A 22,585-nucleotide genomic window follows, 5' to 3' on the forward strand; every position below is an offset into this window, starting at 1 on the left:
AGAAAAGGATAAAGTTTTTCCTAGAGATTAGTAACCAGGATCTGACCTAAGCAACTTCACTGAGAGCTTCAACTAGAAGTAAAGGAACTTTAATGGACAAGATTCTTTTCCACTCGCAACAAACTCCTTCTTCATCCCTCTCTTCCTCTTTTATTTTGATTTGGCCTCTACTTACACTTGTTCCTTCTCCTTTCTTCTTTCTATTCCGATCATTGTGCCTTACTTTAATACAATTTTGAGAATCCTTTTTCTGCAACTGTTATCAGTATGTTTTCTCCTTTCATCTCTAGTGTCATCTCTATGGAGGAACAAATTCATTACATGTAAGATGCAATCTCAGCAGTATCGGTCTCACAACAGCAATATTACAACTAACTAATAACCTTTCTTCTCCTGCTCAGCAAGAATTATCAATTGAGTGTAACAGCTTATCCTGGACAAGACCATAGCATTCAGACTGACATCCTGTATCAGATTATGTATCTGTGTGTATTATGTATATATATGTGCATGTGTTACTGCTTTTGACCCTTCCTTATTTATTGCTAAGAAATTGTGAACATCAGCCCTTCATGTCCCAAATATCTTCCTTATTTTTCTGAAGATATTCTGTTGTATTAAGATTTCAAACCATCAGATGACTTAAAACATATCAGTATAGCAAACATCATATTTTTGTCACATTGCCTCAGTGCCCAGAGTACTTAATCAGTTGTGGCTTCTTGGAATGGGTAGATGTGAGTTATAAGTTCTGTGTTACTACCCTCAGAATAGAACTTGCTCATCCTATGAGTAAGATCAGATATAATATTGTTGGGTTTAAGTGGTTATTTATATGGATAATTACCAACAAGATACAAAAGGGCAGAACAATGGATTTCTAATGTTTTGTATAAACCATAGAAAGCTATACTCAAGTGTAAGGCCAAGTTTTTAACGAAATCTTAATGCAGGTATCCACATGATAATGTAAATGTAGGTTTTTGTAAATGTAATGATTTATTGTAAAAAAGTGTATTTGATTTTTAAAACAGACTCTCTTATTTTGTGATGCTTAGTTATGTAACATCTATCACCAAGATCCTTAACACAAGAAAATTAATTCAGACTGCTGGTTGAGCTTAATAAGGCCCTTTAGAATATTCATGTAATTTAGGGCTCTTTGAATTACAGCCACAGTTCCATATACAGCAGTGCACGTGTCATGAAGTGCATATTTATTTGTTTGTTTTTCTTCTCATTGCAAATGAGAAAGCTGCAAGTTTAATAATTTTGGCATTTGTTGTGGTTACAGCACATACCACAGAAGCTGAAAATGGGAGCGTGAAAGAATAACTAAAAATGGCTTTTGGCATTTACAGTTGGTTGAAGGAGGATCTTTTTTTTAAAAGGAGAGGAAAGGAGAGGAGAGAAGAGGGAAAGGAGAGGGAAAGGAGAGGAGAGGGAAAGGAGAGGGAAAGGAGAGGGAAAGGAGAGGGAAAGGAGAGGGAAAGGAGAGGAGAGGGAAAGGAGAGGGAAAGGAGAGGGAAAGGAGAGGGAAAGGAGAGGGAAAGGAGAGGGAAAGGAGAGGGAAAGGAGAGGGGAGGGAAAGGAGAGGGAAAGGAGAGGGAAAGGAGAGGGAAAGGAGAGGGAAAGGAGAGGGAAAGGAGAGGGAAAGGAGAGGGAAAGGAGAGGGGAGGGAAAGGAGAGGGAAAGGAGAGGGAAAGGAGAGGGAAAGGAGAGGGAAAGGAGAGGGAAAGGAGAGGGAAAGGAGAGGGAAAGGAGAGGGAAAGGAGAGGGAAAGGAGAGGGAAAGGAGAGGGAAAGGAGAGGGAAAGGAGAGGGAAAGGAGAGGGAAAGGAGAGGGAAAGGGGAGGGGAGGGGAGGGGAGGGGAGGGGAAGGGGAAGGGAAACCCAGAACATTCTTTAGAGTTTATAGCCAAGGAAGATGGCTGCACTAGTCTCCCAGCTACCACCAGCTACCAAAAGGTATAATTTAACACCACTCTAATCAGTTTCTTTTGGATTAACATCCAATGCTCACAAAAAGAACCTTTATTCCCAAATAAACCTAAGGAACGTTTGAGGATATTTCTAGTGAATGCAATGGATTCAATGTTATGTGGCAGAATCTGAAAAAAAACTAACAAAAAATATTTCTTTAACTAACTGGGAGCTAACACACTTAAAGACAATGAAAGATTGCCTTGAGTGAGAGTCTGATTATACTTGCACCTTCCAGAAACAAACTTGATGTGAAAGATATTATTAGTACAATAAACAGTTTACAAAGCAGTATTTTGAAGTATTCTGTTTGGGAAGGTCAGCACACCAAATATAAGGGACCTAACTAACACTTTAGAGGGTGGTTGATATTAGGTAAACCAGCTTGATATTAAAAAGAGGGATATTATCTTCCTCATATTTGGATGGCATAAGGGTTTCTTAAATATATACAACATTAAAAATGCAAAAAATCCCCTAATGATCAGAATTAATCCAGGGCAAAACTCTGGTTTTGATTGGTTTATTTACATTTTTGTTATTGTTGTTGATTTTGGGAGATTTTTTATGGTTGGTTTGTTTGTTTTTTCTTAAGTTAAAGTTATTTTAAATTTTCACTTAGAGGAATTATTGTTTGGTATATGTTCTTGGTCAACTTGAACTGCATTATGAATGACATAAAAATAGACAGAAGTCCTGAGTGGAGATTTTTTTTTTTTTTCAGATTGTTGCTGCTAGTTGCTTGGCCTTTCTGTTTATTTTATTTTGTGCTTGATCTCTGTAATTTAAGAAACAAAATGACAAGATTTTTTTGGGGGGTACTCCAGAACAGATTTATGTTTTTCACTCTAAACTATCTCTTTCCTTTGATCGTGAATGTGGTCACTTAATTCAGGATAAACAAGAAATATTGTTGGGGAAAAAAATAGATCAATATGAATATACATAATTTTTCTGGATAGTGTGTAGCTTCTCTTCTGATATCCATTTCATACAGATTGCATTTCTGGGTGGCAGAAATTTCTTGGTACTGGGTAATGGAAAATAAAACAAATATACGTATTCCGCTTATCGGAAAATATCTGGCTTGGACCTCAAGAAACATTTGGGAGATTTTTATCCTCTCAGAAGACAAAGACCTTCTTCTATACTCCAGCTCAGAACAACTGGAAATATATTTTTAAAAGTATAGCCAACTGATCAGAAATTAATTTATTAACTTGTTTTCACTAGTTATTAAGGTCACCATTAAGCATAATTTTCCACCTTTTAAAGGAACATTTTTGTGGATTTAATTTCTGCAGTACTTATTAGTTAAATCTGAGGAGAATTAAAGTCTAATGAGGAGGAACCAGATTGTACAGAGACTTTTCGTATGCTGGTTAGGAGCTGCCAGAGTAATTTATATACATTTTTATTAAAATGTGTTGCAAAGCCATCTGGCAAATGCTGTTCGTTGTTTTTTAGGGCCACAAAGACCTTCCAGCATTTACTCTCAGTTACCTCATTTACAAAGCTCTTAGGTAATTTTTCTGTAAGGGCAAAGCTCCCTCTCTCTTTTCCTCTTGCCTTTTCCTAGATGTTGAGACTGGAAGATTATTCTTACCAGGTATATATGGTGTGGGGTTTTTTTACAATATTACAAGAAGGCATAGGTTGTAATTTAATTTCTGTTGTTATCTGACCTTTTTGCAGTTTTAGTTAAAAGCTGTATTTCATTCTGAAAGTGTCTAGAACAAACATGAGCATAACAAAAAAGAATGGTAGAATTCACAGATACATGCCTAACAGTTTGAAAAAATGGTAGAAATCAACCTAGCTGCTGTGTTTCTTATAGATTGAATAGAAGCAATGAAGATGTTAGGGTCAACAGAGAGGAAGATAAAATCTTTAACAGTCCTTCCCTTGTTATGTTGCTAAGAGTTTTTGATGTCTATAGGAATAAAGTCAAGTTCACATTTGAGAACAGATAATAAACTTAAATATGCTATGAAGGTAGAATAAGTATTTCCTTTATCTGTTAAGTTTCCAATTTATTATTGTTCATTGAATTACAATATCTCTGCAGAACTGTAGGATTATTCAGGTTGGAAGGGACTCCAGGACATGTCTAGTCAAATTCTCAGAGGACTTTTTAAATTTAATTCAGATCAAGTTGCTCAGGTTTTTGTCTAGCTGGATGTTGAAAACCTCCGAGGAGGAAGATTCCACAACCGCTTCACATAACCTGTTTCAGTGCTTAATTATCCCATCATTGAACTTTTGGGGTTTTTTCTCCTCATATCTGGTTGGAAACTCCCATCTCAGTTTATGATGTGTTGATGATTGTGCGTTGTTTGCATGCTGTAAAACTTCAGTAGAAAAGAGGACTATGCCTTCTTGTGGCAACCTCTTCCTTGGTACTGGAAGTTAGCTATTAAGCCTCTCCCCACAAAGCTTTCTCATCTCCACACCATTAATCCCAGTTCCCTCAGTTTCTGCTCACACAGGTTGTGTGCTCATTCCTCTAACCATCTGGGTGCCCCTTTGCTGAACTCACTCAAGTTTGTCAACATCTTTCTGGTACTGGGTGGCCCAGAGCTGGTCACAGTGTTCCAGATATTGTCTAATGAGGGTAGAACAGAGGGGAGTAAGAACTTCCCTTAATCTGCTGCCTATGCTCCAGTCAGTCTGTAGACCATGTTTATGCAGAACAGTTAGTCTGCTCCTCATGTAGTACTTGGCATCTGTTGAATTACATGAGGTTCCTGTTGGATCATTTCTGTACCACCTCTATAATCCTCTGAAAGGCCCTCTGCCCTCCAGCATGTCAAAAGTGCCCAGTGACATCACCTTCAACCTTGATGACGCATGTCCTGCCTCCTCCTCCAGGTCACTGATAGACAGGATAGGTTACAGAATAGACCCTTGCTACCCTGCAGGACAGGAGAACTGCACTTGTAACCAAAGTTTATGTGGAGTATGAAAAATTAACCACTACTCTTTGAGCTTGACAATCGAGACAGTTTCATTCCTTTTAGTAGCCCATCTACCCCTTTCCCATCTAGCGTCATCCTGATTGTAATTTCAAAACTTGGGTACAAGGATGCTATGGGAGATTGTGACAAAAGTTCTGCTCTATAGAATCACTTAGGTTGGAAAAGACCAGTAAGATCAAGTCCAACCATTAACATAGCACTGCCACATCCACCACTAAACCATGTCCCTAAGTACCACATCTACGTGTCTTTTAAATACCTCCAGGGATGGGGACTCAACCACTTCCTTGAACAGTCTGTTCCAATGTTTGGCAGCCCTTTCAATCAAGAAATATTTCCTAATATTCAATCTAAACCTCTGGTCGTACAACTTGAGGCCATTTCCTCTGTTATCGCTTGTTACTTGTGAGAAGAGACTAGAGAGAGACAAGGTCTCCCCTTAACCTCCTTTCCTCCAGGCTAAATAACTCCAGTTCCCTCAGCTGCCTCTCATAAGACTTGCTCTCCAGACCCTTCACCAGCTTCATTGCCCTTCTCTGGACATGCTCCAGCACCTCGATGTCTTTCTAGTAGTCAGAGGCCCAAAACTGAACACAGTATTTGAGGTGCGGCCTCACCAGTGCCGAGTACAGGGGCACGATCACTTCCCTGCTCCTGCTGGCCACACTATTCCTGTGTCGTGGTTTAGCCCCAGTCAGCAACCAAGCACCACGCAGCCGCTCACTCACTCCCCCCTCATGGGACAGGGGAGAAAATCAGAAGAGTAAAAGTGAGAAAACTCATGGGTTGAGAGAAAGACAGTTTAACAGGTAAAGCAAAAGCTGCACGCAGAAGCAAAGCAAAACAAGGAATTCATTCACCACTTCCCATGGGCAGGCAGGTGTTCAGCCATCTCCAGGAAAGCAGGCCTCCATCATGTGTAACGGTTACTTGGGAAGACAAACACCATTACTCCCAATGTCCCCCCTTCCTTCTTCTTCCCCAGCTTTATATACTGAGCATGACATCATATGGTATGGAATACCCCATTGGTCAGTTTGGGTCAGCTGTCCTGGCTGTGCCCTTTTCCAGCTTATTGTGCACCTGGCAGAGCAGGGGGAGCTGAAAAAGTCCTTGACCAGTGTAAGTGCTACTTAGCAACAACTAAAACATCTCCACATTATCACTGCTGTTTCCAGCAAAAATCCAAAACGTAGCCCCATACTAGTTACTACAAAGAAATTTAACTCTATCTCAGCTGAAACCAGGACATCCTGATACAAGCCAGGTTGCTGTTGGCCTTCTTGGCCACCTGGGCGCACTGCCAGCTCATATTCAGGTGGCTGTCAGCCGACACCCCCAGGTTCTTTTCCACCAGGCAGCTTTCCAGCCATTCTTCCCCAAGCCTGCAGCATTGCATGGGTTTGTTGTGACCAAAGTGCAGGACCTGGCACTTGGCCTTCCTGAATCTCATATAATTGGCCCGGTCTCATCAATCCAGCCTGTCCCGACCCCTCTGTAGAACCTTCCTACCCTCAAGCAGATCAACACTCCCACCCAACTTGATGTTGCATGCAAACTTACTGAGGATGTACTTGATCCCCTCATCCAGATCATTCATACAGATATTAAACAGAACAGTCCCCAACACTGAGTCCTGGGGAACATCACCTGTGACGGGCTGCCAAGCGGATACAGCTCCATTCACCACCACTTTTTGGGCCCAGCCATCCAGCCAGACTTTTACTCAGCAAAAGGTATACCCGTCCAAGCCATGAGCAGCCAGTTTTTCCAGGGGAATGCTGTGGGAAAGAATATCAAAAGCTTTACTAAAGTTCAGGTAGACAACATCCACAGCCTTTCCCTCATCCACTAAGCAGTTCACCTGGCCATGGAAGAAGATCAGGTTAGTCAAGCAGGACCTGCCTTTCCTAAACCCATGCTGACTAGGCCTGATCATCTGCTTGCCCTGTATGTGCTATGTGATGGCACACAAGATGATCTGCTCCATAACCTTCCCTGGCACCAAGGTCAGCCTGACAGGCCTGTAGTTTCCCAGATCCTACTTCTGGCCCTTCTTATAGATGGATGTCACAATTGCTGACTTCCAGTCAGCTGGGACCTCCCTGGTTAGCCAAGACTGCTGATAAACGATGGAAAGTAGCTTGATGAGCACTTCTGCCAGCTCCCTCAGTAGCCTTGGGTGGATCCCATCTGGCCCCATAGAGTTGTGCGTGTCTAAGTGGTGTAGCAGATTGTTAAGCATTTCTCCTTGGATTATGGTAGCTTCATTCTGCTCCCCATCTCTGCCTTCCAGTTCAAGGTCCTGGGTACCTTGAAAACAACTGGTCTTATTATTAAAGGCTGAGGCAAAGAATGCAAGTAGTCGAGGTAGATGAGACCTGCTGCTCTTACCATCGGTGTATCCAAGCTAGATACTCCCAATCACTATCTTCTTTTTCACAGGGCCATGAATGGTTAGGAAGAGGACTTGCCTCATGTGTTTCCCAGGGACTGAAGTGAAGCAGACTGGATTGCAACTCCCTGAATTTTCATTCTTGCCCTTTTAAAAAATGTGTTCAACCTTTGCCACAAAACTTTTAGTAGTGGCTATTACAGGCATGAGTAAACAGTCAGGAGTTGCTGTTTTATATAATAAGCAAAATTAAGATGGCATAGCAAGTTAATATTCCTCATTTCTTATTAGGCCAACAAATAGAGCTGAAAATAACAGACAAGCTCCAGGTTTGTTTATTTAAAAGCTTTATGATTAGATGAGCTGATCAGAAGTTATTACTTCTTGTAAAAATAACCTAGAAAGAGTCCCAAAAGTTTAGAAGATCATATAAAACCATTTTGTGGTTATACATGATTTAAAGACAATAAAAATAATCTTAAAATTAGCTAACTAGGAGTTAGATATTTCCTACAGTCTGTAGATATTCTACCAGTCTGTAGAGTTTGTGTTAGATATCTGCCCTGTCTGTCCTGGAGAAGTTCTGAATAAGAAAGATAACTTTCTCCTCCACAGTACAAACCTCTGTCAGTAGCCATTAGCCCATCCAGTGAGCTTTCCTGCCCCTGCAAGGGCTTTAGTGGTCTGTGTACTCAGGATCCAGTCCCAGCTCTGATATGACTCAGCTGTGTAACCTTACTCAGGCTGCTGAAAAAGAGCTCTGAGAGAAGTCTACAGAGAGATAAGAAAGGTAAAATTACAGAGAGATTGGATGTTTTTGAGATAAGGCTGTTATTTGCTCAGGAAGTCAAGAGAAGAAACAACAATGAAGATAGGTATAAGAGCCTACAGAAAAAATAAAAATAGGCAAAATGGGGATATTCACTGAGCTGGTCAGTGTGGTGTGAGGCTTGTCTGGTTGAGCATCAGCCATGGGTGTCAATGGAGCTGGCAGCAAATGCAGATCCGCAAGGTGGAGGGTCTGCTTCTGGCGTGCAGAGGCTAATCCTGACCCTGTTGAGGCATCCTGCTGGCTCAGCCGTGACTCTCTGTGTGCTGCCTCAGGTCTGATGAGTGTGCAGACTCCTAGACTAACAGATAAACCCCAGATGCCTTTTGCCTGTCTGAGCCAAGAAACAATTGCTTTATACTTTGAAGGTGTATGTATACTGCTTGCAGAGTCTCCACGTGCCCAGTTAAATATTTCTGAAGAAGCAGACCCAGAAGAGGATCAGTAACAGCACCTGGCTGCTGTTAAGTAATCCCTGAGTATCTAATTTTATGAAACTGGTTAACTGAATTGTAATTAAAAGGAGGACTTCATTCCAAAGGACAAGGACAAGAACTCCACGTATCATTATGATATCTGGTATGAAAACAAGTTACAGGTGTGGACTCACTTAACACTTAGATAAGAAAGTTTCAATACTGAATATAGTCTGGAACTGTTCTTATTGCCTTATTTTTCTCTTTAGGTTTGAAATCAAGTATTTTATTTTCTGTTTTAAACAAAAACTTGCAATAACTTTTTTGGCCTAATATACCTGGTATTAAATGTGCATTTTGAAGAAGCAGAAAACTTTAAGTTTATGCTTCATATGTGGACATATTCTGGCCACCCAGTTCCATTGCAGAGGCTATTCAAATACATCTCTAACCTGCAAAAATCACTTTTACTTCAAAACGGTAACTGCCCTTTAAAATGTCACATGTGTAAGGGTAATATCTCAACATCTCAGAAAAAACTTCTTCTGGACTGCTTTGTATTAAAAAATAGCAAAAAAGTTTGTTTTCTGTCAATACTTTAAAATTCAGTTAAAACTGTATCTGTGGTTTGCAGTCATTCTCAGGCATTGTATTCAGGCCTTTTGAACAACTGCTCAGATATCTTGGAATAAATTCTGCATATCCTCATGCTGTCTACATACTGAACAGCCCAGGGCTGTGAATTCTGCTGTGATGGCCAGGAACCTAATCTTTGGACTTGGCATTGGCAGATTTAGCATTAGAGAATTTATCAGTTTAGCCCAAGAAGACTATGGCAGAGGACAGAACCTATGTAAGTTTCTCAAATTCCAGCCTAGCTTCCCTCTCTCTGCAGCATTTACCCTCTCTCTAATCACACAATGCCTAATTCAAGCAAGCACATTCCCTCAACATGGAATTAAGAAGCGTAGAGGTTATTCAGAGGTTCTCTGCACCACGATTATCAAATTTATCTAACTTAGTTCATACTCTGTTTATTATGTAATTAGACATAAAACTGGCATTTGTCATGTAACAGAAGGCGTAGCATAGTATAAACAGCTTGCTCCAAAAACTGAAAGAATTTTTCTTTGACTTGAAAAAGCAGTCAAACTGTTGTCAATGATACCTGCCTGTTTCCTGTGAACTTCCATTTCAATAATGCATGAAAACGTTCACACTTTGAAATACTGAAATAAAGGCAGCTGCAAGCATTCTTACGTCTGAAGATTATAGTTTGCTGCCTGCATATACAATAGTTGCAGAATTTAAAATCTATATTAAAATGTTTGCTGTCCATTCCAGTATATTTAACATCTTTTCTGATTGTGTATGCATAGGCAAAACAAAAATAGCTTTCTGTCATATCTTCCTTAAAAGTACATACTAGATTTAAGTCCTGTTTCTTTCTGGAAGCTAATTTGCCAGCAGTATCCAAGGAAACTTTCACTCTGTCACAATTTTTTTTTCATATAAAATCACTGTGATTGCACTTGATTTGAACTCTCAACTGTTTTTAAAGATACTTTAAAATGTATAATTTTTGCCCTTTAAATTTTTCAGGCAATGAGGGTTTTTCCATCTCTCTAAAGTTCTGCTTGGAAATATTTCTACAGTAATAAAATTCCATCTTTTCCTCAGACCTTGTAAATGATGAGTACACAAGCATGTACCAGGTTTGAAGTGTGATGTGAAGACATCACAGTATTTGATTCATCTCTTGTTCAGTTCCTTAGTCTGGAATGATGCTGATGTTTTCTTGCCTTTCAGAAATCTGGTATGTGCTGTCATATTCACTTGCAATTAATATATCTGTTACAGTCCAATGGCTTTAACAACAGCAAACCTTCAAATACTTCTTCAGCTCCTCCTAACCAGGTGTTGCCATGGTATCCAGTCTGGCAGGAAAAAATAGCATAGTCTACTCTTGACAACTGTGTTGATGAGTATTACTGCTTTGTCTTATAGCTCTAATAAATATACTTTTATTGCTGAAAACTGTGTGAGAAATTAGATCATTCCATTAGGATTAAAAGAATGCACATAACTTGCTCATAATTCTGTAAGTAATTTTACAGCTCTATACCCCTTGTTCATATTTTAAAACAGTGAGCAGGCATTCATGGACAGGATGTATTTTTACTATATACTAATAGAAAGTATCCGATATTCCAGTTAATTTTTAAAAGCAAACAATAAATGAACTTGAAAATTCATGAAAACAGCATGGTATCACCTCAACACTGAAATTCTAAATGGACATGAATGAAAGTAAGCTAATACTAACACTTCAGGAAGTGAACTGATAAAAGAAATAAAATGTCCAGCCAAAGATCATTGTTTAGTGACCAGTCCTTCCAAAAACATGTCTGTAAGTCCAAATGTTACTTTGATTAGAAAACATACACTAATATAAATTAGATATGTTATAAAAAGAAGAAAAAGAAGGGTCTTTATATTTGAATGATTGTCATTTAGATAAACACAAAACTAGTCAGATTTTTTTATGAATGGAAGATGAGGGTTCCACACTTCCTGGGACTGTTTTTGAATTACATTTCAGTTCATTACACCCATATTCTTATGGTAGCTCACACGCAAGGGAAAAACTACTAACTTTTTATCACATTGCACAGTTTCTCAAAGTAATAAGCTTCCTAGTAGCCTCCCAAACAACCATTGAAACACTTTTTACTGGAAGATGCCAATAATTAGACTGAGACAACAGTATAAATTGGTGTCATGGTTTCAGCTGGGATAGAGTTAATTTTCTTCATAGTACCTAGTACGGGGCTATGATTTGGATATTTGCTAAAAATGGTGTTGATAATGCAGAGATGTTTTATTTGTTGCTAAGTAACATTTACACAGGTGAAGGACTTTTCCAGCTCCCCATGCTCTGCCAGGTGCACAAGAAGCTGGGAGGGGACACAGCCAGGACAGATGACCCCAACTGGCTACAGGGATATCCCACACCATATGACATCATGCTCAGCATATAAAGCTGGGGAAGAAGAAGGAAGGGGAAAGGGAAAGGGAATGTTTGGGGAGGGAGCGAGCAGCTGCGTGGTGCTTGGTTGCTGACTGGGACTAAACCACAACAGTTGGATAGTTGCTCTTTCTGAAGATCATTAGATAGATTATGTGGCAATGTAAAGCAGAAGTGAATAGAAAAACTTTACTAGGATATTGGAAAGTCATGGAAATGTAAGATTAAGCTTACTTCTCTAATGCATTTTAGAAATGTTCTTAGGAGATATTATTCAATATTATTTTAAACACTATGGTATAAAAACATATACTATACTGCCTACTAAAATTTCACTAGTAAAGGAAAACTTTTGTCCTGAGTGTAGAAAATCTCGTATCCAATTTTACCAATAGGGGAAACGGAAGTGCACATCTTTACACACTATGGTCAAAATCACCTAGAGAAAGAGAGGACACTAGCTGAGTCTATAAGGTGACTTCTTTTTACTAACAGAAGAAAAAGAAAGAAACAGAAGGGATGGAAATGTAAAATAGAATATTATATTAATATTCAGTGGAGCCCTAATCTACATTATCCCACCCATGATTATCAGGTAAATTTGATACATGAACAAGAGGCCTTAATTACTGGTCTTCATTTAGGATGTCTAGTTGTTGGATTACAAAAGTGATGATTGACAAATACAAGCATGGTTGTTAAGCACATGGAAAATTTGCATCTGAAAAATTAACTGTCACTTGTAGATCCTGTTGGGAGTAAACTAAAGCTTTGAAAATTACATATGAAAAGACAAAAATATTTATTTCAATGTATTCAGAAAAGTGGCATATTTGAAAGATGGCTCTGAGTAAATATGAGATTCTCTTTCAATTTACTGTTTTACATTACTTCAGTTAAACAAGTCAGGGCTACTGGTGACAACTCAAATCTGCAACATTAGCTGCAGACTAATTATTAGTCTAACATTAAATTATTGACTAATACAAACACTACAACCCAATTAATGCCAATGTATTCATTGTCATAATTATTCAGACCTACTACAGAATTTTTACTTCTTTATTGCTCATCTGATTAATGATTTGTCATTGTGACTTTGTCATGTATATATAAATTTTCAGAATTTATTTTTTCTTTACATTTATCATTCATCATTTCTATTACTAATGTAATTCTTACAGCATTTGAAGTTTGTTAAAGAAGCGTAAGCAAAAATTTAAATCTAACATCTAGAGGAGACTATTTAAGAACATACTGAATTTTATGCATTGACTAAAATAGTGCTACTGATACATTTGACACTCAGCACTTCTAGATTCACTGTTGAATCATCTTTTTGGAAAGCTGTACAGCCATAAAGATTTATAACCGCAGAGGAATAAAATGCTATATTATATGGAGAAAAAACTAAATGAATAAAAACTGAACAACCTTGAAAACAACTTTTAGGTTGAAAAGTCATCATAATCTGAAAAAAAGGATCATTTTCAAAGAAAGATTAGATACCTAATGCAAAATTTAAGCAGACATTAAGAGTCCAGCTTCAAGCTTATAATTCTCCTTTCTCTACTTTTCTTCCCCTTTGGAACCATCAAACCTCACCACTTGCTTTATTTTGACCTGAATTTCATCATAAATTTTAAGCTTGCAGCACTCACCAGTCTGCAAGACTGGTTCAGTCTGACCAACTGTTAATTTCATTCCTTCTGCAGTTAGGTAGTGACTGATCAAGGGCAGAAGAAGTGGAGGAGAAGGGAGGTGGAGGATAGCCTTAAAAATTGAAAGGTTTGGAAATAAGTGCCTAAAGTCAGCCTGAATTTCATTCCGGTGTAAATTTTTGAGTGCTCATGGGTTTCTGCATAAGTTATCATAAGCTTTTTCGATAGTTATCTGTGGATTTAAGAATATATGTTTAAGGACCAAGATGGAAGAGTTTAAGTTTAATTTAAAAAATAGTAATAATGTAATATATTCAATTGTGACACCTAGGACGAAAAATTACTGCTATATATGTAGCTGGTGGGAAAATAATTTTAGAAAGGAAATATTAATTCAAGCAAATATTTATCTGCAGGACTTAGAGCATCACACTTTTTTTCAGGAGTCACATTTAAAACATACAAAGAAGGCAGGGGAATAATGGAAAAAAAACCCGAAAATATAAGGTATATTTGTAATTTTAGAATTCTCATAATTAACCCTTATTTTCCTCTAACTTCTGCTTTTGTCTAGAAAGCTGTCTGAAATCAGTTCTCCTCACTATTCTGACCATGTCTTTAGACCTATGGATTACCGTAGCTGAAACCAAAAGTTCATCCTTACCATCATAAAATTCCCTCCCTCAGTACTAAATCAGAAAGGTCACGAAAATCTCTGTACTGAACATTTTTTAATTTTTTTTTTTTTTTCCTGTGACAGAAGTAGAAAAAAGTTGTTGGAGGTTTTAAATTACTGGCATATAAAATAAAACAAAGAAATCTCTCTGGACTTAAATGATTTGAAATTGTGTGAGTTGATATATAAGCCTTTTGGAACGATGATAGTTCAGATTGGATTATTGTCTCTTCCAGTCAATAGCTGATGAAAAGTTAATGTTTCTTTTCTATTGAAAATGTATATTTTACCTTGCTGAGCTTTGAATACTCTAATCCAATAAATATTTTTTCTTGCTTTTGTACTGCAAGAATTTCTGTAGATTTTGGGGTGATGTAAAGTTTTATAAAGTACTTAGGCCAGCTATTTATGAGAAAAATGTTCCTCTTTCATGACTTCATTTTGCTTTTCCTAGTCTCATTTAAGTTTGTCAGGTGAATGTTTAGAAAGGTTGTATTAAAAAGAAAATTACTTGTTATACTGGACCAGAAGGAGTCCTAGTCCACCTACCTGTCTGCATTAATAAATTAAATGGTGAGAAAGCTGAGGGAATCTCATAATTTTTAAAATAAAATAATGCCTCCAACAAGTACAATTCATCTAAACTGGCTCTCAGTTAGCGGAAGATGCATGTGAACAATGTCCTTTATTATAATGATCTCAATAGCTCTGTGGGGTTGGCTGGTTTTGGGTTGTTTGCTGTGCTTTACTGAGTGTCAAGACTTCATGAAAATATATCAATACATATGAATGAGGTATGCAACAAAGTAGATAAGATGTGATGTCAAATTAAGAGATACTTGCTGAAGGTAAGTATTAGGTGTCCCAGTGATAATGGGTGGTTGATCATTTCCATTAAGGGGAAAGGTAGCTGGTTACAGAACTGTACTAATGGTAGGTTGGCCATTTTGCTGTGGGCAGATCATTGTAAAAGGGTAGATCGAACTGAACTATCTAATGCACATTAATTCCTGACTTTCCTCCAGAACCTAAAGAAACATCAGTATCATGGGGAATACTGGTATGAAAAAGGGCACATCTTTCTAAGTTTTCAAATACTGAATTTCCTGGGTTTGCTAGTACAATATATTCCCTTTGTCTGGAAGAGAAGAGGGGAACTGTACCTGTCCTGCATCATTCATTTCTGGTTGCTGGAGTGACATATTACCTCCATGTCCTCCACATCTTTGATGCTGAAGACAGGAGAAATAGAATACTGACTTAGGCATTAATGTTCAACCAGGGTATAACAAATTTAAATCCTATGTCTGACTGATTACAAATTTAATGTTCCACTCCAAGCATCAAAACAGTTCACTTCCTTCTTAGTAGTTCTTTTCCCTCAGCATTGTATTCACCAGGATTTTAGATAGTTAAATCTTTGAAACAAAAACTTGTTTTTGTACAGAGGGCCATCAGAGGTCTGAAAGTGTCTTTATACAAGCAATAAATAATATTAGCTTAATTCCATTAAGTTTCAGTCCAGCATGACACTATTTTAATGAAACAGTGGCCTGCTCCAATTCATTCATATGCAACAACAGCAGAATAATGACAGTACACAATGTTATTAACAAGCACATGCACATCCATAACCCTATCATTTTATTTCAGTGATAAAAGAGTTAAGGAAATGTAGAAAAAAAAAATACAACTGAAACTACACAATAAAATTAAAATGAAAAGAAAAAGCTTTACATTTTTGAACAATCATTTGAATGTGATAGTATTCTGATTAATAAGATAAATAAATAGAAGTGCAGAAGTATAGAAAAGGATATTTGATCCTTTTCCATGAGCTAAATTTGTTGATGAGCCTGTGAAATTGAAGAGTTTTGCAAGATGTACATGAAGTGCTGAACTTAATCAGGCCCTAGAAAGAACATTTTTCTCTGTAACAAGTTTAGAATTATTAATTATTCTTTTTGGTGGAGCTTCTAAATTACAGAGAGCAAAAGAGAACTTGCTTCATTTTAGAAATACTCACAGCTCCATGAACCCTATAGGTTTATTCTTCAACTAAGTTGTGATTTTCAAGGAACTAGCAAATAAGAGTTTTCATTCATTAAATGAGAAAATAGTTCAATTTCTTCTTAAAATTGTTTAAAGTGCAATAAATTTTGAAAAGGAGCTTATCCTTCATCTTCTGTTCTGAATCAGAGAGAAACCCATATTTTTTTTTAAGGTTTAGGTTGTGTTATTTGTAGGATTTCCTGGCTTAGAAGAAATTTTCACTGAAGATTTTGCTCTGCAAGTTTTAGTCTGTCTTATGTAAAGCCGTTCTTGAATGTACAAATGCAACAAGTGTAAAATCACTGAATTTTCTATTCTATTGACTCATGGTCTAATATGGTCAAACAATTTTATTTTTTTCATAATGATATAGAAGTAAAATTTAGTGAAGAAACACAGACCCCATATTCCCTTTTGCTCCAGATTAAGACTGGAATAAATGAATGCTTTATTCAATTAATAATCACTCTTGTTATTAAGCAATTCAATTCATACTATTGCTGTTTTCTATTTTTCCACACATGTAAATCTGGGAGGTTCAAATATGGGAGATACAATTACTATTTTATTTTAAAATGGTGAAGCCCAGATTATTTAAGAGATTTGAAATAAGAAACTGCCTTTTGATATTTTTGTCACATGAATCACATTTTAAATTAATAGAGAAAGTTATTTAAAGCTTCATGGAAATAAACAGCGTTCTGAGAAAATGCTTATGTGTTATAAAACACATTATAAATGTAAGACAACAGAAAATTAGCGATCCATGCGTCCCTGTATAATCCTTTCCTCACATCTGGGTTTCTGAAGACTGTCTTCTTGTGTGCCTTGGGAGAATGGCAGGATTTATAAACTTTGCCCTGACTAGAACCTGCCCAGGAAATAATTAAAGCTTTTGATACTGTTCCTCACAGCATCCTTCTGGACAAGTTGTCCAGCTGTGGGATGAGCAGGTTTATGGTGCACTGCATGAAGAACTGGCTGAATGTCAGGGCTGAAAGCGTTCTTGTGAATGGGGCTACATCTGGCTGGTGAGTGTTCACCAGCAGTGTTCAATTCTAGGGCCAGTGCTGTTCAATATATTTATCAATGGTCTGCATGCAGGAGTTGAATGCACCATTAGCAAGTTTGCTGTTGATACCAAACTGGGAGGTGTTGACTCCCTTGAGGGACAGGAGGCCTTGCAGAGGGATCTAGATAGATTGGAGTATTGGGCTATGGTTAATGGAATGAAATTTTAAATGTCCAAATGCCAGATCCTGCACCTGGGACAGAGTAACACTAGGCACAAGTATAAATTGGGAGAGCAGCCCTGCAGAAAGGGATCTGGGGGTGCTGGTTGACAGCAAGCTCAATATGAGTCAGCAGCGTGCCCTGGCAGCCAAGGGGGCAAACTGCATCTGTGGTGTATCAAACACCATATAAGCAGGTGATCAAAAGTAGTGATTATCCAGCTGTATTCAGCATTGGTGTGGCCTCACCTTGAGTACTGTGTGTAGTTCTGGGGTCCACAATTTAAGAAGGGTGTGAAGGTCCTTGTATGTGTCCAGAGAAGGGCAACAAAGCTGGTGAGAGGCTGAAAAGAATGTCCTAAGGACTTTGGGTTTGTCTAGTTTGGAGCAAAGGAGGCTGAGGGGCAACCTCACTGCTCTCTACAGCTTTCTGAGGGCAAGTGAAGAGGGAGGTGCTGGTCTCTTCTCCCTGATATCCAATGATAGGATGTGAAGGAATGGTTCAAAGCTGATACATGGGGGTTTAGTCTGGATATTAGGAAGTGTTTCTTTACTGAGAGGGAAGTCAAACACTGGAACAGGCGTCCTAGAGAGGTGGTTGATGCCCCAAGACTGTCAGTGTTTAAGAGCATTTGGACAGTGACCTTAACAACATGCTAACCCAAACTGACTGAAGGGATATTGCATACCATATGTTGTCATGCTCAGTATATAAACCAGGGGAAAAGCTGGCTGGGGGTCAGCTGCTTGGGGGTCTGCTGCTTGGGAGCTGGCTAGGCATCAGTGAGCAGGTGGTGAGCAATTGCATTGTCCATCACTTATTTGGTATATTCTTTTATTGTTCTAACTATCTTCCTTTCTTTCCTGTCCTATTACATTGTCTTTATCTCAACCCATGAGCTGTACTTTTTTTACTCTTTTTTTTTTCTTTGATTCTCTCCCGCATCCCAGTGAGGGAATGGCTGTATGGTGTTTAGCTGCCTGCTGGATTATACCACAAAACTGGGTTTAACAAACTCTCTCCTGGTGACAGATCTCAGTCCTGAAATTAGTTGTAAGAATCTTTCCTCTATTGATCTGGGAAAATCTTTTTGTTTGTTAGTTTGTTTTGTCATTATTTTTTTTTCTACCTAACTGCAAGGTATTAGAAATTCTCAGGTAAAATTCTGAAAACAGAAATTTCTTTGCTATTTGTGTGGAAACTTGCTGCAATACTATCGACTTAAACATTTAATAACAGGTATATATATTGTAGGAAAATAATGTTGTGGGAAAAGAAAGTTGGTTGATGTTCAAGGATCATCTCCCCCAAGCTCAGAAGCAGTCCATCCCAGCAGACAGAAAGTCAGGAAAAAATTCCAGGAGGCCTGTGTGGATGAACAAGGTGCCTCTGACCAAACTGAAACACACAAAAAAGAAGTATACAGAAGATGGAAAAAGGAGCAGACAACCTGGGAGGAATACAGAGACACTGTCCAAGGATGCAGGCATGAAAAAAACAAAGTCCAGCCAGAATTGCATTTGGCAAGTGATGTCAAAGACAACAAGAAGGGCTCCTGCAAGTGCACAGGTAACAAAAGGAAGGCTAATGAAAATGTGGGCCTGCTGCCGAATGGGGCTGGGGACATGATAATACAGCATATGGAAAAGGATGAAGTACTGAATTCATTCTTTGCCTCAGTCTTTATTACTAAGACTGGCCTTCAGGAATCCAAGGGACCAGGAGGAATGGCTGGAGCAGGGAAGATATATCTTTGGTGAAAGAGGATCAGGTAAGGGAATATTTCAGTAAACAGGGCAGACATAATCCATAAGCCCTGATGGGATGCACCCACAAGTGCTGAGGGAGCTGGCTGATGTGATTACAAAGCCACTCTCAGTAATCTTTGAACAACCAAGGAGCATGGGAGAGGTGCTTGAGGACTGGAGGAAAGCATATGCCACTCCTATCTTCAAGAAGGGCAAAAAGGAGAACCCAAGGAAATCCAGGCCTGTCAGCCTCACCTTGATCCCTGGGAAGGTGATGGAGAAGCTAATCCATGTGTGTAAACAACAAGAAAATCATCAAGAGTAGTCAGCATGGCTTCACCATGCTTGACCAATTTGATAAACTGCCACAGTTAAATGACTGGCCTGGTAGATAAGGGGAGACCAGTAGGTACTGTCTACCTGTACTTCAGTAAAGTCTTTGATACTGTCTTCCGTAAGAGAGCTTCTTCTCATGGAGAGCTCTTAAAGTATGAATGGGAAGAGCAGACAGTGAGGTGGAGTGCATCTCATCAATGTACATAATGCCTGAAGGGAGGGTGCAAAGAGGAAACAGCCAGCTCCTTTCAGTGGTGGCCAGTAACAGGACCAGAGGCAATGGGCCCTAACTGAAACACAGAAGGTTCCCTCTGAACATCAGGAAGCACTTTTTCACTGTGAGGTGACGAAGCCCTGGCACAGATTGCCTAGAGAGGCTGTGGTGTCTCCATCCTTGGAGATACTCAAAAGTCATCTGGACATGGTCCTGGGCAACTGCTCTAGGTGATCCTGCTTGATCGGGCAGTTGGACCAGGTGACCTCAAAATGTCCCTTCTAAGTCCAGCTATTCTTTGATTCTGTGATTCTGTGAAAGAAAGAAAGGAAAGACTGTGCTGACTGATCACAGAGCATGGCCAGATAAGCATAATGAGAAGGAAACTCTTTACATATGACCAGCCATTTTTATCCCATTATACTTCTACATTCCTGCTCTTGTTCCTTCATAAGTAACCTAAATCCCTTCCTTTTTCTGGTTTTCATTCCTCTCCTAAACATCCCATAATAAATCTCATGCAATCCCCAAATGATCTTCCCCTGTACACCATAATGTGTCCCATATCCCCAGGCAGCAATTCCCCTCAAGCCAAAACATGCTACAGCATTAATTCATCTTGATCTGTTTTACATCTGGATGGTGGGGCTCAGGCTCTCAGACATCCATGGGGTGGGTCTAGATTGCGTGTCCCTTCGTCTGAGTCTTCAGCTTGGGTTTTCCACCTTCTTTTTTGCTCCTGTGTTTTTCTGGGTTTTTGGAATTGGACCTGAAATGGGCTGATAGACCCTGTGGTGTACATGCAAGTAACCAGGGCTCCTTCATCTGTCATTGTCTCTCTGTGTTCTTTTGTGGATGAGTTTTTGCCACATAGCCTAGCATAAAATATCTTACTTGATTGCATTTTGAGGAACAGAGATGCATCATTTTTCACAGAATTTCAAAGGCATTCAGTTAGATACACAAATTCTTTGTAGACACGGTGACTGCACACTTCCAGTTTTCAGGAAGATAGATGGTGGTTTGAATTTGAATTAAGAACAAAATAGAGTATTGCTGGAGAAATTTATATCACTGCTTAAATGCTACTGAATCTGAAAAGTTAACAGGACTTTCACCTGCTGAGATAAATCAGCATTACCACTTTTTTCTTTTTTCAAAGTAGTGCTTCTAGAAATGATCATGACAGATACATGAAACAGCAATTAAAAAAAAAGGAGAAAGAAGGGTCATGGGTAAAAAGAGATCACAAGAAAAATCAAACAAAATAATTAAAAATAACTTAGAAGACAATAAAATTTAAAATAGCAGTGAGAATGGAGATGGAACAGGTCTCATGGCTATCCAGGCAGAGGTATCGTTGCTGGCCATTGAGGCCTTATGGAGGCACTTCACAAAGGCAGCGGTCTCCTGTTTGCTCTTCTTAGTACAGGGCTTCAATCATAGCCCGCTAGGTACCATACTGTGAGAGTTTCCTTTTAAGAAACAAGACTGAAATAATTCAAGAGCAAGGTCATTAAAACGAAGAAATATTTATTGATTCTTTCACTTATTTGGACAAAATACAATCTGAAAGAGATTCTACCTGTACAGTACCTTACCTGCTGATAACCAAGATCAGCCAGACCTCTGGTCCCCTCTGTGAGATGAGACAAATAACCTATATTTTCTGTGGTCTGCTGACTGGGGTTTATCTCAGTCTGACTTCAAATCTAGATTTGCTTTCCCCACATACTAGTCTCTGGCTGTTGTTTCTAACAGTTACAAGCAATAGAAATGCCAGAATGTTCTTTCAATGGGAAACTCTTCTTGGTTTTAGCTATTTAGCATTTTGTCTTAAACCAGAAAACGGAAACTGAGGAATCCCTTTTAAGTCTGTGCTTCATTTTCAGGAGAAGTTTGGATAGATACTGACATCATGTCTTGCAATTTTTCCTTTACTAATTAGTGGTCATTTGTTTACATATTTTGTGGGGAAAAATAAAAATCAGATGAACAGCAATAGAATTCCACTACGAAAAAAATTTTAAAAGGGACAATACTGTAAATCATTGCTGTATGAAAGCAAGCTGGTTCTTTCAGTTTATTAACAGCTCAAATGTCAGTATACTTATGATTAATAAAAAAGCAAGTATATATATATTTCAATAGTAACTGCAATCAGTAATAGCAGCAATCAATAGCAGCAGCCAAGTATATATTTCAATAAACAAATTACTACAAGTTAACCATCAGTAAATCAGCAAATATGATTAACTACTTATATGCATGCCTACATATATATATTATTCAAAGTAACCTAGGTAGAGTGCTAATCAAACCTGTCCCAGTAGTGGGACCTCAAAATTGCTCCCAGAACTGGGGTCTCAAAATGGCTCCCTGGAGTGGGACCAATGGACAAAGTCTCACTTCGAAGATGACCTGCATCATGGAGTCTGGAGTCAGCCACGTGTCCCTGATGAGGGTCCAATCTGTCTACATCTTATAGAAAAGTTGGTGCAGAGGGAGTGTATGAAGAGGCAGAGGCTTCTTTTTTGGTAGAAAGCAAGTAATTTTTCTATCACAGAGACATAACAGGGTGTAGGACACTACCACCTGGAAAAGCCAATAGATGTTGCTAATTTCTATTTTTCACTTGGGACAGACAACAGATGATGTTTCCTATTCTCTCAGACCATTTTTTATTTTTTCCATATTGTTTTTCTGTTTTTTCAGCTAGAACAGCTAATAGCAGTTGTCGATTCCCACTTTCTCAGGATATTTTCCTCGATTTCCAGATAATTTTTCAGAGTTATCACCTTTCCAGATAAGAACTCTTTAGAAGGGCCTGTTGTGATAGGACAAGAGGTAATGGTTTTAAACCAAAAAAGGGTGGACTTAGACTACCCTTATACTACGTTAGGTATAACGAAGAAATTTTTTACAATGAGGGTGGTGAAAGACTGGAACAGGTTGGCCGGAGAGGTGGTAGATGCCCCATCCCTAGAAACATTCAAGGTCAGGTTGGATGGGGGTTTAAGCAACCTGATGTAGTTGA

The sequence above is a fragment of the Phalacrocorax aristotelis genome, chromosome 3, assembly GCF_949628215.1.
Source record: "Phalacrocorax aristotelis chromosome 3, bGulAri2.1, whole genome shotgun sequence".
Taxonomy (NCBI): domain Eukaryota; kingdom Metazoa; phylum Chordata; class Aves; order Suliformes; family Phalacrocoracidae; genus Phalacrocorax; species Phalacrocorax aristotelis.